This window comes from Crocodylus siamensis, chromosome 14, assembly GCF_052110815.1.
Source record: "Crocodylus siamensis isolate JL-2025a chromosome 14, ASM5211081v1, whole genome shotgun sequence".
NCBI lineage: Eukaryota > Metazoa > Chordata > Crocodylia > Crocodylidae > Crocodylus > Crocodylus siamensis.
In genome coordinates, this window is record NC_143408.1 from 15,480,791 (window position 1) to 15,496,727 (window position 15,937).

General features: G+C 47.7%; 1 long non-coding RNA gene across 1 annotated transcript; it reads right to left on the minus strand.

Annotated features, from left to right (window-relative positions):
- Positions 1-216: 216 nt before the first annotated feature.
- LOC149853398 (uncharacterized) lies at positions 217-15,756 on the minus strand. Its single transcript, XR_016439145.1, has 2 exons — positions 14,212-15,756; positions 217-3,759 (listed from the first exon to the last, which is right to left on the minus strand). It is a non-coding gene; the product is annotated as an uncharacterized LOC149853398 (long non-coding RNA).
- Between the last annotated feature and the right edge of the window lie 181 nt (positions 15,757-15,937).

A 15,937-nucleotide genomic window follows, 5' to 3' on the forward strand; every position in this document is an offset into this window, starting at 1 on the left:
GCCGAGTTGGCACAAGTAGACGACTTAGAGTAAGTAGTTAGTGTCTCTTAATCTATAGGGTGTCCGTTGGTTCACGAGGTTCCAGAGCCAGCCCTTGCGTTCCAACAGTGGAGCTAGTCCAAAGCTAGGTGCGGCTGCCGGCTCCTTAAGTCCCAGAACTGGTTAACGGCTCATTGATATGGAATGTTAGTCATAAAAGTTATTACGGAGTAGATATAGAGTAAAATAAAAAGATTTATTCACTCACCTGGCCTCACCCTCTTACAAGTAAGAGGGGAGGCCGGTTGGAACGAAGTTGCAGTAAATACAAGTATAGCGAGCGTAGATATGCTGTCTAAGCTACGATGAGAGGCAGTCGAGAAGCGGAGTCTCCGATGTTTCTTCAGTTACAGTATGCCGGATACTAAAGGGGTCTGTTGGTTCACGGGGTTCCAGAGCCAGCAGCTGCCGACTCCGTAGTCCCAGAACTGGTCAACAGCTCATGAATGGGATAGTCTATAGGGTGTCCGTTGGCTCACGAGGTTCCAGAGCCAGCCCTTGCGTTCCAACAGTGGAACAAGTCCAAAGCTAGGTGCGGCTGCCGGCTCCTTAAGTCCCAGAACTGGTCAACGGCTCATAATTGGGAAACACAAAGCAATACTGTAACACAGTGAATCGTTGTCAGTTGTCGGATTTCTGAGGCCTTTATCTTCGCTGGGATACGCCCAGGCGGGGAGGCTGAGAACCGGTCTGCGGGGTGATCAGGCCCACAGAGTTTTCCAGTTGTCGTCTCTGCTGCTTCCTGTTTTTTTGCCTCTTTTATAAATGTTTGTTGGACTGCCTCTATGACACTAACTATAGTATACAGATAGGATAATTTTCTTTTACATAATTATTGCTAGGCAGATTTTCTACATAAGTTTCATTTCTGCAGAAATGACACTTTTAGATAAGAAATGAAATTTACAGAATGTGCATGTGTAGCTTAATGCCAGTGGAGAGAAGTACAAAGCGTTCATTTTGATTAACAGTCTACTTCAAGGTTACATAAATGTGAGAGTGCCGCGCGGCAGTTACACAAAAAAAAGAGAAAATAATATAAAGTCTTTGCTAAAAACTATAAGACAGTTACACAGTCAACAGCTACTTTGCCTCAGTCTTCACAAAAAAAAAAAAAAAAGCTGCAGCCCAGTGGCAACACATAGGGGGTGCACATGGGTGCATGTGCACCCCTCTGAGAGTGCTGGTGCCCCCCGAGGGTGAGCGCTCTCGGCTTACGCAATGGATGGGGAGGGGGAGACATGTGGAGCACTGGTGTGTCCCATGTGTCGTGTCCCCCCCCGAGAAGTGCCACCGGCATTTCCGGGCTCCCAGCTTCAGAAGGCACACGTCACCTATGCTGCAGCCAGACACCTAATAAGGATTTTCTGGTTAAGGAAGGGACAAGATGAGGGAGGAGATAACAAAAGGGAGTCAGAGCTTTTGTTGGGCCTGAATGAATTCAAGCCAGAAGAGCTAGGTGAGCTTCATCCCAGGGTCCTGAAAGAACTGGCAGAGGAGATCTCGGAGCCCCTGACAATGATCTTCGTGAAGTGGCGGGAGACAGGCCAGTTACCAGAGGACTAGAAAAGGACCAACATAGTGCTCCTCTTTAAAAAAGGCAAAATAGGGGACCTGGGGAACTACAGACCAATTAGCTGCATCTCAGTACCTGGGAAGTTATTGGAGTATGTCCTAAGGAAGGCCATTTGCAAGCCTCTGGAGGAGGAAAGGCTGCTCACAAGCAGCCAGGGTGGACTTAAGAAAAACAAATAGTGTCAAACAAACTTGCTGTCCTTCTTTGACAAAGTAACAACGTGGATGGATAAAGGGAATGCTGTGGATACAGTGTATCTGGACTTCAGCAGGGCATTTGACAAGGTCCCACACATAAACAAATTGGAGAAATGTGGGGTAAGTAAAACTACTACAAGGTGGATAAATAACTGGCTTTAGGGCCACAAACAGAGGGTAATTATAAATGGGTCTCTGGCAGAATAGCAGGAGGTCTGTCCTAGGCCTGGTGCTGTTCAGCATGTTTATTAATGATTTGGTTGCTGGCACAGAAAACTTCTTGAGTAAGTTTGCAGACAACAGGAAACTGGGAAGGGTTGCACAATTCAGAAGGATCTCAATGGATTGGAAAATTAGGCTAGAGTTAACATGATGGGGCGCTTGTCCACATTACAACTCTCCTGTTGCCACCTTACACTTTTCCTGTGATCATGTGACAAAAATCACCATTAAGCTACCTAAATCGCATGTGTGTATCCATGTTATCAGTTGATTTTATCATTTTAGCTTTTTTCTTCATGGTAATTTAAAACAAAACACCTCTGACATGTTTTATTTTTAGCTTCTAAATTTCTTCTATGAGGGTTATGTTTATTGTTTTAAATTTGTAATGTGGATCTGACTTATGCCCCAAAATGTGATTTTCCCTGCTTTGCAACTATTGCACCACCAGGTGCCGCTTGGGTTCACTTGTAAATCCATGAAAATCCATGGAAGTTCATCTAATTTCTCCTGCACTGATTCAACCAGATGCCAGGTGCTAATCTTGCAATTTTTTACTGATTATTTTATTGCTTATATTAGATTAAGCATCTTTCCACCTGGACCCCAAACTTTTCCCCTCCTGTTTTCTCCTGCCCAGAGTTGGGGGGCCCCGCCCCCATGTTCTCTCCAATAGTGCTGCTATCCCCCACCTACCCCTGCTGTGCTACCTGCTGCATACCACAGTAGGGTATTTCCCCTAATGCCTTGGTAAAGTCCTAATGGCTGGTGATCTACTTGATAAGTGCCCCTAGCCTTGGTCATACTGGCCCCAAGCTGGCTGTCACCAGCTTTGGGATTCATATTATCAGATGCCTCTCTGTATCACCTCCACCCAGCATGACAAAAGATTTTCACCTAGCCTCTTATATGGCAAGTAAAAATACAGGACACTTTTCAAAGTCCTTTTGCGATATTTTATTTCTATTAGAGATTTTGAAAACATTCCTAAAGTAGGTAGAGAGAAAAGAGAGATATATAGATTGTGAACCTAACCTGGGTCTCACAGCCCCCGCACAGCCCCCAGTACATTGAAGTGCAATCTGCTTGGTGAATATTGGGTTGGCAGTACGAGGGAGGGAGAAGCACACCAATCCTTGGGGGTTATAGAAAACTCTAGTCATGGGAACCTGCTCCCCCATGAGATGCACCCCCCACCCCTCCTACACCCTCTGTGGGTCACATCAGCACCCCTCTCCTCATCATACCTGAAGCACCTTGGGGCTCTCCTCTTGCAGCTACACAGGGCACAGCTCTCCTGTGCAAGAGATTGGAGAGCTTTTTTGGGTGGACTACTCTCAATGCTGCTCCCAGTACATTGGCATTCGTGAAACTGTTACAAACTCCTGTCTAAACCTTTCGTCCCCCCTCAAAATGAGATCAACCTTTTGATTTAACTCCTTTAAAACATTGTACCATGTCATTACTAGTGCATTTCATAACCTCCAAATTGGCTTGCTCACTACACTTTAACACATTGAACACATCTTTCAATTCAGATGTCATTTCTACACTGGACATAGCCATGCTTTCAGGCATGTCTGTCAGTAGATGAAGAATACTTTCCTTAGCTTCTCATTTATTTTTTCAATAATTCCATTGACATTGAGCATTAGCAGCTCCTCTTGAAGATGAAGGACTGCCTGTTCACAGACAAAAAGAAAGCTCTCATCAGTTCTTGAACATCTGTAAAGAACAGAGAGTCATTCTTAAATTATTTTAACAGGACTGCCACTTCAAGGATTACCACCAACAGCCACTCTCTCTCACCCAACCATTTTCTTAAGGCTGTACCCCAAAAATATTTCTCCCACTTGGAGAGATCAGTTAAGAGAATTGACACAAGCCACGACCTTCACTAGCAGAGAAGCAGTTGAGTGCTGGGGGGAGGCTAGAGATACAGACAAATAGCGGGAGGGGTGCTGTGATCAGAAATTGTCTGGTGGCACACATAGGTGCCCCTGCATGGGGGGAATGTGCTCTGTAGTTGTGTGAAGTGATCCTTTTTATCATTAATGTTCCATTTCATATTAGTTTAGCACTGAATAAAGTCCATCTTATAAAACATTGTCTTATATAATGGATTCATAACGGGGTCTCAGGGAGGTCTCTGTGTGGGATGCAGGGTGGAGGGGAGGGGCGCATTGGGTGGGTGGCGGGGGGGATGGGTTTGTGGTGGCAGGCGACAAGCCTGGGGTTCATGTGTAACAATCTGGTGGGGAAAGCACTACACAAGCCAGCCTATATTCTTTAGAAAATAGCACAGGGTCACTTGGCCAGTGTCCATCTGCCCTCTCCCTTTAGAACCTACTGCGGAGGCACGGAGGAAGTTCTGCTCTGTCCCCATCAACACTTTTCACCCCAAAGCCTTTCTGATTGAACTGGAAGCTTAGTCCTTGTGCACTTCCCATCCAGCTTGTATGCAGTGAGGATACACCCCCTACCTTTCTCCTGAAACAAAATACCTTGAGTTTATTGGGACCTCAGAAGTAACTGGGAAATTACCATTGTTCTTCATTTGAGGATCTCCCTGACTGACACTAGCTGGGCCCAAATCAGAAATCAGCTCATTTCAAAGGCTTTTTAAATTAAACGTAAGCTTCATTGACCTAGACACAGGTTTTCTGTGATAACAACAGTGGAGATGGTAGTGTTGTAGTAACAAGAGAACTGGCTGTTGAGATTCTTTCACTATGGCTCCTTATTTTCAAATTGTTTTTATACTTGCCTCTCCAGCAACTGCTTTGACTCTCCCTGTTCATTGCAACCAAGATGGATCATTCAACTGCACCCCTAAGGGAACCTTTGTTGTCTAAGGTTAGTGGGGTTTAAGAAGCAGATGAGTCCTGTAGTCCTTCACTTGCTGTCAAACATTCTCAAATGCATTGCAGTTCAAGACAGAGCTTTTCACATTGTTGAATGAGAAATTATCTGAAGCTCCCATCTTCTGCTGCAGGAATAGAAACCTTGCTGGCAGCTGGGAAAGCTAAGTAATGCTGAAGAAGTCCCAGAAGGAAAGGACTTTCAGTGTGAAAGAATTTTTGCATTTATATACATGTACCGTGCTATAGGGAAGGATGTAGTTGCTATACAGAAGGATACAGAACATATTCAGTGATCAGAGCCATATTTGATTTCTTGCTTGCTGATATCAAGAACTAATGCTGTATCTTGTTCACATAATGAAATGACTCTTGAAATTACCAGAAAAGTCTTCCATAGTTCCTACCTAGAAATCTGTATTAGGCATTTGAAACTTGTGCTTCTCAAAAACAAATTGGCTAAATTTAAACACAAATTTAGCTAAATTTGGGAAGATTTTCTTGGGGAGGACAAAAGTCACATCCTTGCCAGAAAGGCCAGCACCCTGCCAAATTCAAAATTCATCCTGCAAAGCATGGCCATGATTTTTAATGCAACAAAACAACATAAGTAGGTGCATCATTGCCTTTCTTGCATAAGTAGTTGCATCACAAACAGGTCTAGGGAGGTGATACTTCCCTTCTATGCAGCATTGGTCAGGTCGCAGCTGGAGTACTGCGTTCAGTTTTGGGCACCGCACTTCAGGAGGGATGTGGATGGCCTGGGGAGGGCTCAGAGGAGGGCCACTCATTTGGTTAAAGGCCTCCAGAAAAAACCCTATGTGGACTGATTAGGAGACCTAAACCTCTTCAGCCTCTGCAAGAGGAGGCTGAGAGGTGATCTTGTGGCCGCCTACAAGCTCATCAGGGTAGGGCAGCGAGAAATAGGGGATACAACCTTTACCAGGGTGCCTGTCAGGCGAACTAAAAATAATGGCCACAAACTGGAAGAGAGTAAATTCAGATTGGACATCAGGAAAAAATTCTTTACAGTGAGGGTTGCCAAAATAGGGAATAAGCTTCCAAGGGAGGTGCTGTCCCCTTCCTTGGAGGTATTTAATTGCATTCAGAGCACCTATAATTTTAGGTAGGCATAGCACATGTGCAAGGAACTTGCTGTGTTTAGCAAGGTAAAGTAAATATACAAACTGACTTCCTAGGATCAGAAAGGATTAAAGAAGTAATGAAAACAGTTGAAACACTAAGACTGCTTCCGTGTTCCCCAAGTTTGTATCCACCCGAAAGACCCACCCCTCCTATCATCCTGCACTGACCCAGGTGCTATTGGAAACACTTGCACCTGGCTGAAAACTGTCCAGCAGGGCCAGGGACAGACACACAGATGCCAGAGTAATGGGAACAGCCTTTGGCTTCCCTTTTCCTTGCACTGCCCAAAGATCCAGGTGGGAGATTCAGAGCAGACCGCAGCACAGTGAGAGGCTGTGGTCTGCGGTTTAGAGAGCATGCATGTCCTGTGCCTTTAAAAGGACGTGACCTCACAGAGAGTGGGCAGCTGCACAAGGGGCAGACAACCAGCACCTGTGGGTCCAGCCAGACCCGAGGCTACAACAGGAGCTTGGATCTCAGCAGCTGTTGGACACTGGCCTTCACTCAGCCCAGGAGTCGGCAGCAAGGCTGCCAGCAAGGCTGGCTGAGTACTTTCCTTTCCACCTCTTCTAGGCCATGGCTCTGGGCAGCCTCTTCTTCCTGGCAGTGTTGGCCATCGTCCACCACCCCCTGATGGTCAGTGACAGGTTAGACCTGGCCACATGGGAGCGGATGCAGCAGCGGGAGCAGCATCTGAACCTGGAAATGACACAGCTGCAGCTCGAGTTGGATCAGATGGTCCATGTGGAGGTGCAGAGCCCAAGCCAGGGGGAGGAGGCAGTGGGATTCCCAAAAGCACCTGAGCCAGAGCCTGCAGGGTGGGAGGCCTGGGGCTGTGGACTCCTGCTTGGCCTGATGCTGCTCATTGGTAAAAATCTGGAACGCGATCCTGACTTTGACTCCAGCAGTGAGGACGAGGAAGAAGAGGATGAAGACATGGATGAAGATGAGACCGAAGCAGCCCCCAGAGGCTCTCCCAACTGTCCATCCCCCGTCCCTGGGGTTGACCCCTGGAGTAGATTTAGGTGTCTAAAGATTTCTTTTGACAGCCCCTAGTCTCATGCAAAACAAGTGCTTCAATGAATGCAAAAGCCAGCTTAATTAGAACTTTCCAATTATGAATATTACCAGCAAATAAAGAGTAACAAGAGTAACGCAGTACATATCCCAATCTACTTTTACTATCCAAGCAGTTATAAAGGCGTACAATTTTGAATCTCTACATCTCAAAATCCTAAGAATTGCTCACAGAAACTAGCCTGTTAGGGAGATCTTATCCAAATTTGGAGACTAAGTTGTAGGAACTGTTGTATTTTCATTATGTCGGCAGACAGGTAGAGGATGCCAGAGGCACCCACCTCAGAGCAGTAAATCCCCTTATCCCCACCTCAAACAAGGGCTTACAACATTACTTGATAGAAGCATTGCCAAATGCAGTCATAAAGGAGACACTTTTGTCACTGTTGGTCAGCTGGAATGCACTGATCTGAACCCATCACCCAGACTTGATGTCCTAAGACTGGTTAACCTTTTCAAGAAGCTTCTCGCATCTAAGATTCAGTTCTTTTATTCTACTTCCCATAGCCTCACTTACGCTAACATGACCTAACTTGAAGTGAACGCAGCTAAAAGCCTACTAAAACTACTACAAATGAGCTAAAGGATTATAGCTAAACGCAAGGCCCTGGAGAACTTCCAAAGCTTCAGTCCTTGATGTGATTCGGCAGAGATTCAGCCTCATTCGGTGGCTGAATCTCCAAATCCAAATCGAATCAGAGGAACATTTAATCTGTCCAAATCAAATCAGAACCCTCCAAATCGATTTGGAGAGATTCGGAAAGATTTGGAGATTCTGACATAGGCACAGCTTTCAATGTTTTTTCTAAATACCTCTAGGTAGCTCATGAATACTGCAGTGCTGGGGCACATGGAGTGTCTCACAGAAGCATGGGGAACTCCCCAGTGCGTTTGGCAGCAAACCCGGAAGTAGACCAAAAGCACTTCCAGTCCACTTCTAGGTCTGCCGGGAAGCGTGCGGGGGTGGGGGAAGGGTCCCCTGTGCCCCACCAGCTTGGCAATTGGTGCCTCCTGGGTTTGGGGGGGGGACACCCAGGGTCCCCCTGTGGCTGACCGCCAAGCTGTGGGGGGCACGAGGGATGCCACTCACTCCCCAGCAAACCTGGAAGTGGACCAGAAGTACTTCTGATCCACTTCTGGGTTTGCCACTGGGCACATGGGGGGCCTCCCCACACTCCTGTGGGATGCCCTGTCCACCCCAGCATCGTGGCATTCATGAGCTATGCTGGTACCTCCAGGTATGTAGGAAAAACTTTTAAAGCTGTGTCTATGTTCAAATCAGCATTGAATCTTCAGATTTGGACAAATCAAATTAGGGACAGCGATCCAAATCAACAAATCAAACCACTGTCCCATTCGGGCCAAATTTGAATCCACCCCTAGTGGACATCATGCTTTGGGTGAGGCCTCGCCAGTGCCAAATGGAGCAGGAGAATCTTGATTTGCAACCAACAGTCCTGTTAATACAACCCAGCCTATTGGTGCTTTGGTTGCAACAGGAGCACACAGTTGGCTCTTATTTAGTATATGGCCCACTCTGAAGCTGAAGTCATCTCTTCAGGCCTGTACACTCCCTGGTCTTGGATCCCAGCTGCCTTACACCCCAGATGGACTCAGAGGTTCTCAGTGCACTCAGCTGGGCCACTAGGCTGCCCCAGAAGCCTCAGCAGCATGGCCCTTGCCCTCGATAGCCAGGTCCCTTGCACAGCCCACTGCTCTGCTCCTGTGAGACCCCAGCGCACTTCCCACACTAACTCTGCCACTGCCCTAGCACAGCAGGCAGGAGGTTTCCAGTGCTCCTTATTAACACCCAGGTACCTCAAATTCATTTATGCCCCAGGCCTGCCTGTCTAATGCTCTCAGATAGGTCCCCTCAAAGGCTACACAGGAGGTCACCAGAGCCCTCATGGCCTCCCAACGTGTCATTTCCCATCTCCATGCCCTTTCTTACCAGCAGTGAAAGAGTTAATGGCAGCCCCCCACAGCCTGTCTTGGTGGCCCTCACTCCAGACCTGCAACCCCAGCCATAGTACAACCAGTGTAGAGCCCCAGGCAGGCCTTGCCCAGCTGGACCTGCTGGTGCTGCTCCTTCTGCCACTTGGCCCATTGGTTCTGAAACTAGGCCTGGAGAGGGGGAAATGCCTATCGGGGCCCAGGCTCAGCCTCCCCTCAGGGCAGCTGGAGGGAGAAGAGCACACCCCAGCCCAGCTGCCACCGACTAGCCCTGGACCCCCCGCCCATTAGCCCCTCAGAGCCACGGGCAGACCCCAGGCCCTGAAACACCCTGCAGCCCAGTCGGTGCCTGCCAGGGCCACAGCCAAGGCCAGGGGCAACAGGCTAGGCAATGTCCATGCTCTGGAGGTGGACAGAGGTGGATGGAGGGTGTGAGGGGACAGCCGCAGCTGCCACGCATAGCCACAGCAAGGCCAGTGACAGGCCTCTGTGTCAGCCTACCCGAGGAACCCTTGTCCTGGCACAGGCAGACCACGATGCTGCCCCAGCCAGGAAACTGGAGAGCCATGTCTTGCCCCAGCCCTGCCACTGACTCCCTGTGCAGGCCCCATGCCCACATACCTCAGTTTCCCCCAGGATGGGCTCTAGCCTGAGGGGTGCAAAGGCAGCCCAGTACCCCCTGGACTCTTCCAGTCAGGCAGACTGTGGAGTGGCACCAGCTCCAACTACAGCCCGAACTGCTGCATCAGGTCCCTGGAGCTGTTCTCAGAGCTCCATCTGCCCTGTCCCTAATTCAAAGGTCCTGCGCCTGGTTCGGTTCTGGAGGTGTTGGCTCCATGGGCACTCAGAGCCTGGCAGGAGCCAGCTGCCTCCCATCCCACCCCTCACATCACCTATGCCAGCAGTCACTGAGGACATCTAGGGAGCAACAGGGCTTGGCTCATGCCACAGGGACCTTGTCTCCAGCGGTCTTAATGGAAAAAGTAGTATCACAGGTAAAATTACTACTTATAAACCCTAACACGTTTAATAATGATTTGGATGCTGACACAGCTTCTTGAGCAGGTTTACAGACTACAAGAAACTGGGAAGGATTGCAAACATGGTGGAGGATGCAAGTGCAATTCAAAAGGATCTTGACAGAGCAGGAAGCTTAAAAACACCCTCTAGGAAGGTTCTGAATTGTTTTTAAACCTTGAAAACAATTCAGAAGGATCTCGACAGAGTGGATAACGGGATGAAGTTTTTTGTGGACAAGTGCAAGGTGCTACACTTCGGAAAGAATAATCAGTAATACAAATGGGTGACAGCACTATGGAAAAGGACTTGAGTCTTGGTAGACCAGACTTACTATGAGTGTGATGCAGTGTGATACTGCCGCACAAAAGACAAACATGGTTTTGGAATTCATCAATAAAAGTATTTGGTGCAAGACATGAGAGGTGATAGTGACCCTGCTCAGCACTGATTAAGCCTCATCTGGAGTCCTGTGTGCAGTTTGGGGTTACATATTTTTAAAAGGATGTGGAGAAGTTAGAGTTGAGAGGCAGGAAACAGATGACGATCAAGGGCTTGGACGGCAAGTTATATGAGGAGAGCCTGAAGGAGTTTGGCATGTTCAGCTTGCCAGAAAGGTACGTGATAGGGGATATGATAGCAGTCTTCAAATGCCTGAAGGGCTGCCATAAAGAGGGAAGGCACCTTTCTCTCATGCTGCAGAGAGGAGGATGCAGACCAATGGCTGGAAGCTGCAGCAAAATAAGTTTAGATTGGATATCCGGAAAAACAGCTTGCGTTAGAACAGCGAGGCAACGGAATAGATGCCTAGGGAAGTTGTGGACGCTCCCATCAGTGGAGGTGTTGAAAAAGAGCTTGGACAGCCACTGGTTGGGGATGATCTAAGCATTTGGCCTGTGTGAAGCTGCTAGTATTTGCTTCAGATACGGACAATTTGGGGGACAGTGATTTGATTTGGTGATTTGAATCACTGTCCCAAATTGATTCGGCTGAATCTGATTAGAAGATTTGGCTTGTGCCGAATCAGCCGAGTCTCCGAATCGCACAGGCCCCATCCCCTGCCTGCCCCACCTCCTGGACCTTTGGAAAAAAAAGCCCCCACTCACCAGCTCCTTCCAGGCAGGGGGGCAATCCCTGCTGCCCCCCACCACATAGGAGGGCTCTGCCACAGGCCCCCTGACACCGCCCACCCCAGCTCTGGCCCTTTAAAAAAACCCAGCAAAAACCGCAGATTCCCCAGTTCCTGCTTGGTGCAGGGCAGGGGTGATCCCCACTGCCCTGTGCTGCATGGGGGGGGGCTCTTTCATGAGCCCTCCCCAAAGCCCCAGCGCTGCTGCAGCAGCCCGTGGGTGCAGGCTTTGGTTTTCTGGGGTTTTTGAAGGGCCAGAAGCTGGGGTGGGCAGGGCAGCCATGGGGGGGCGCACTGGGGGAGCGGGCAGGGGTTGGGGGGCACTCAAAGGGGCTGAAGCAGGAGGCAGGGGTCCCCCGTGGTCCCCTCCCCCCTCCTTCAGCCCCCTGCTGTAGGGGTGGGAACTGCCTGAATTGCCAAAGCTCTCTGAATCTTTTCCGAATCAATTCAGAGAGCTTCAAATCGATCCAGACCTTTTAACTGGTTCCCTGGTTTGATTCAGATTTGGAGATTCAGCCGCCAAATCAGGCCGAATCTCCTCTGAATTGAATCAGCACCCGAAGCATAGCTATGCCTATGTTTTATCATGGGTATTTCCTATTCTTGTGGGCCTTGCTGGCTGCCCCACTACCCCCTACCTTTTCTGGTAGGTTAGTCAGGGTGCTTTTAAGCCTTCTTAGTGGTACTGGGTGTTGGCTACAGCCAAGGCTGGGGACTTTGACTGGGGTGTACCAATGCTCCTCCCGGGAGCAAAGTTAGAGGTTCCTAGCTGGAGGGTCTTGCCCCTCCACTCGGGGTCAGATTGATTGCCATATTTGGGTTCAGGAAAGAATGTTACCCCCCCTCAGTCAAATTGGTCTGGACTGTGGGGGGTTTTGCCTTCCTCTGTAGCAGGGGGCATGGCCCTGTGCCCAGGATCTCTTGAGCACATATTGACAATATTTCATAGAAGCAGGACATTGGCTGCCATGGTTCCCCTGCTTTACCTGTGGCAGGCCAGGCCAGAGTCTGTGTTGTGTCAGGGTTCGTGGTAGTCTTATGTGTTTAGGTTATGATTTGCATACGATGGTTAGAATATCCATGACCCTGCCTCAGGCAGGGGGTTGGACTAGATGAACTCTGGAAGTCACGTCCAGCCCTGCTTCTGTATGATTCTATAATTCTAAGGTGATTTTTTCACAGGACCTTATAATTTAAATTATAATTCTGCAAGCTAGAATTCTGTCTTTCTAACTTACTTGCTTAAGTACTGCTTCAGACCTGCAAGACTATGTAGTTATAAAGCAAGTGTTTCATGAAAGAAGAAATCCTCACTGTACTAGACAAACACGATGAAAGTCAGTATATTAAAATGTTAGCAAAGTTCCCACATCTTTTGGCTTGTATCAGTAAAGAACAAAGTGGTGGCAACATCTTACTGTGAAACCCAAGTTTTGACGCATTCTGAAATGCAGTGAGAAACCATATCTCCTCCTAAAAGACCATGGTCAAATTGTTTCATTTCCTCTCTAACACTGACATATCCTTAGCATCTGCTAATGCTAGCTTTGTGGTTTTCTTGCTTTCACAAATCCACTACATAAATTATCAAGATTTTCAAAGCTTCTGAACAACTATTCCTAGTACTCAAATTTATTTTTGCTCGAAAATAATTTGGTTTTATTAATCTGCAATACTTGCATTTTATGGGAGTTCTTAGAATCAAGAGCCAAAATTTCAGCAAACAAGAATTTAAAAATAAACAATAACAGTGTGGGTTATGACAGCTTTTGATACTTATCCGTTTAAATCTTCATTTCATATAGTTCACCTCTCTCTTCATTATATATGTTCTATTTCTTGTGTTTTTATATTAAAATCACTGTGTTTGCCAGTACTGAATTTTCTTTTGACACTTCCCATTTTTATATGTGCATTTCATATTCTCATTCAGGCACAAACTGCTGCTTTGTATGAACTTTGAGTTCTCAGACCTTTTTACAGGTCTGTGCCAGGGAAGGGGGAACCATTTATGCACTCTTAATTTCCTGGGAGACAGCAACCCACCAGGTATCAGTGCCTGTCACATTATCTCCAGTGGGAAGGAAACAACAGAAAAGTTTTGGGGGAGCAACAGATATAGTTTTTTTCCAAGAAAAGGCCAAGGCAGAAGGGAATATAAGTTGCCCTGAAGCTCAGAATTTCCTCAAGAGAATGGAAGGTCAGTGGCATTAAAAATGTATCAGTGCTTTGAGCCTTCTAAGAGACAGAAGCAGTACAACCCAGTAAAAATCTTGGGGTGACATAAGGTGTTAAACATTTCACAACTTGAAATATGATGGCTTAAGTTTCCTGGTTATACAAGGCACATAGGGTCCTTTTAATATTAATGTAGTACAAAGTTCTGAGACCTGTGATGCCGATACAAATCTCAGACCAATTAATTCAAAGGAGAAAGTGCATTGTTGACAAGTTGGTTTGGTTTTATCATGGAGATGTCTCCCAAAGCAGGTAGCTAGGAAATAGGTAGTTGGTTTTCTTTCTGGGACTGCCTGCTCTGTGCATTCAAAACCACAGCAGGAAAGAATAAGAGCCAGCAGCTGAAGGATCAGGAAAGAAGGCCCTAGCCTAATCTTTAGCAGGAGAAAAGAGAAATGGTTAAATAATTAGAGAAATATTTGACTGAGGAATTAGAGAAATATACTATGACTGGAGAGCAGAAGGAAACATATCCTTTGTTTGAAAGTGTTGACAGATAAACTCATCTACTCTTCTTCTACTACTGTGTCATAGCCTTCCAGCCACAAGAGTTATCCTTGCTAGGAACTACAGACTGGAGGGGCCTAGCTCAGTTTGTCCTGTTTAATTGCAATGCCCCACCAGACATCAGGTTCTGACTACAAACAAGCCCTAGTGTCAGTGGAGATGGGGGCTAAAAGTGCAGAGTGGCTGCAGCAGCAGAAGATTTTTGGTTAGGCAGCCAAATTGGCTGAAAGTATCTCAGGCTTCACTTACCTGGCAGAGCAGCAAAAGGTGCATCCTAATAATTTCCTTGGCAGCTCAGCCTATGCCAGAGGTGTGAGCTGCAGCTGGTGGTGGTGTCTGTGCTCATTGCTGACAGCAAGCTGCCCTCTGCCTGCAAGCGAGACACAAGATTGTGCTTGCCTATCGCCTTCACATCCCTATGAGCAGAAAATTACTTCTGAGACTTGTTCTGTTCTGCAGTTTCTAGTAGTTATGTCCATCCCATGTGGCATCATTTGCTCTGTTCTCCAGGTGTGCCAAAAGAGGGACAACTCAATAACTGTTGTAGCCCACATGGAAATCTAAGGTATGACACTTAGTAAACTAGAAGCGAGCGTGAGACTGCTGTTCCAGAGGGGTATGTTGGGAGTCCCTGGTTAGAGGGGGTATTCTAGAGTTGAGTGCTTCTTCCTGCCCCTGGTGCTAAAGGTAACTGCTGCTCCTGCACATAAAGAACAAGTAGTGACAGCTTTAACAGCAGGTTTGCAAAACCCAGCATTGGTAATGTGAATGAAGACCAGCCCAGAACCCTTCAGAAATTTCTCTGAGCTGCCCAACTTGAGAGGGTTTGAATACAAAATGGCTTTCCCTGAAACTGCGGCCACACAAAAGCATCTAGTTGTTCATCACAGGTGCTTTGAAGTGTTCAACTGCAGGCGGCCTTCCTAGCCATCTCTGCAAGAGCCACACCAATTACTTATACCTACTTTGCTTCCAGGGTGTTGCTTCTGTCAGAGCTAATACCCTAGAAATTTCATAGACATTAGAGCTGGAAGGGACCTCGGGAGATCATCGAGTCCAGCCCCCTGCCCAAAGGGCAGGAAGTCAGCTGGGGTCATAGGATCCCAGCAAGATAAGCATCCAATCTACTCTTGAAGGTGTTCAATGCAGGTGCTTGAACCACCTCCGCTGGCAGACTGTTCCAGACCTTGGGGGCTCGGACAGTAAAGAAATTCTTCCTTATGTCCAGCCTGAAACGGTCTTGCAGGAGTTTGTGACCATTCGACCTCGTCATCCCTTGGGGCGCTCTGGTGAACAACCGTTCCCCCAGATCCTGGTGGTCACCCCTGATAAACTTATAGGTGGCCATCAGATCACCCCTGAGCCTACGCTTTTCCAGGCTAAAGAGCCCCATGGCTCAGCCTGTCGTTGTAAGGTGTGTTTTCCTGACCTCTGATCATGTGCGTGGCTCTCCTCTGGACTCTCTCAAGCTTCTCCACATCCTTTTTGAATTGTGGAGCCCAAAACTGGACGCAGTACTCCAGCTGCGGCCTCACCAAGGCCGAGTACAAGGGGAGAATGACGTCCTGGGATTTGCTCGAGAAGCATCTATGGATGCACGCCAGCGTTTTGGTCGCTTTACTAGCCGCAGCATCGCATTGGAGGCTCATGTTCATCTTGTGGTCAATGATGACCCCCAAGTCTCTTTCTTCTGTAGTGCTATCCAACGTAGCACTGCCGAGCCTATAAGGAAGCTGCAGGTTTTTCTTCCCAAGGTGGAGAACCTTGCATTTTTCGGTGTTAAACACCATCAGGTTCTCGTCTGCCCATTTGCTGAGCTTGTCCAGGTCAGCCTGGATCACCCGCCTATCTTCTGGCGTGGATGCTTTGCCCCAAAGTTTGGTGTCATCGGCGAACTCGGCCAATCCACTCCTGACTCCAATGTCCACATTGTTAATGAAGATGTTGAACAGGATGAGTCCCAGGACAGAGCCTT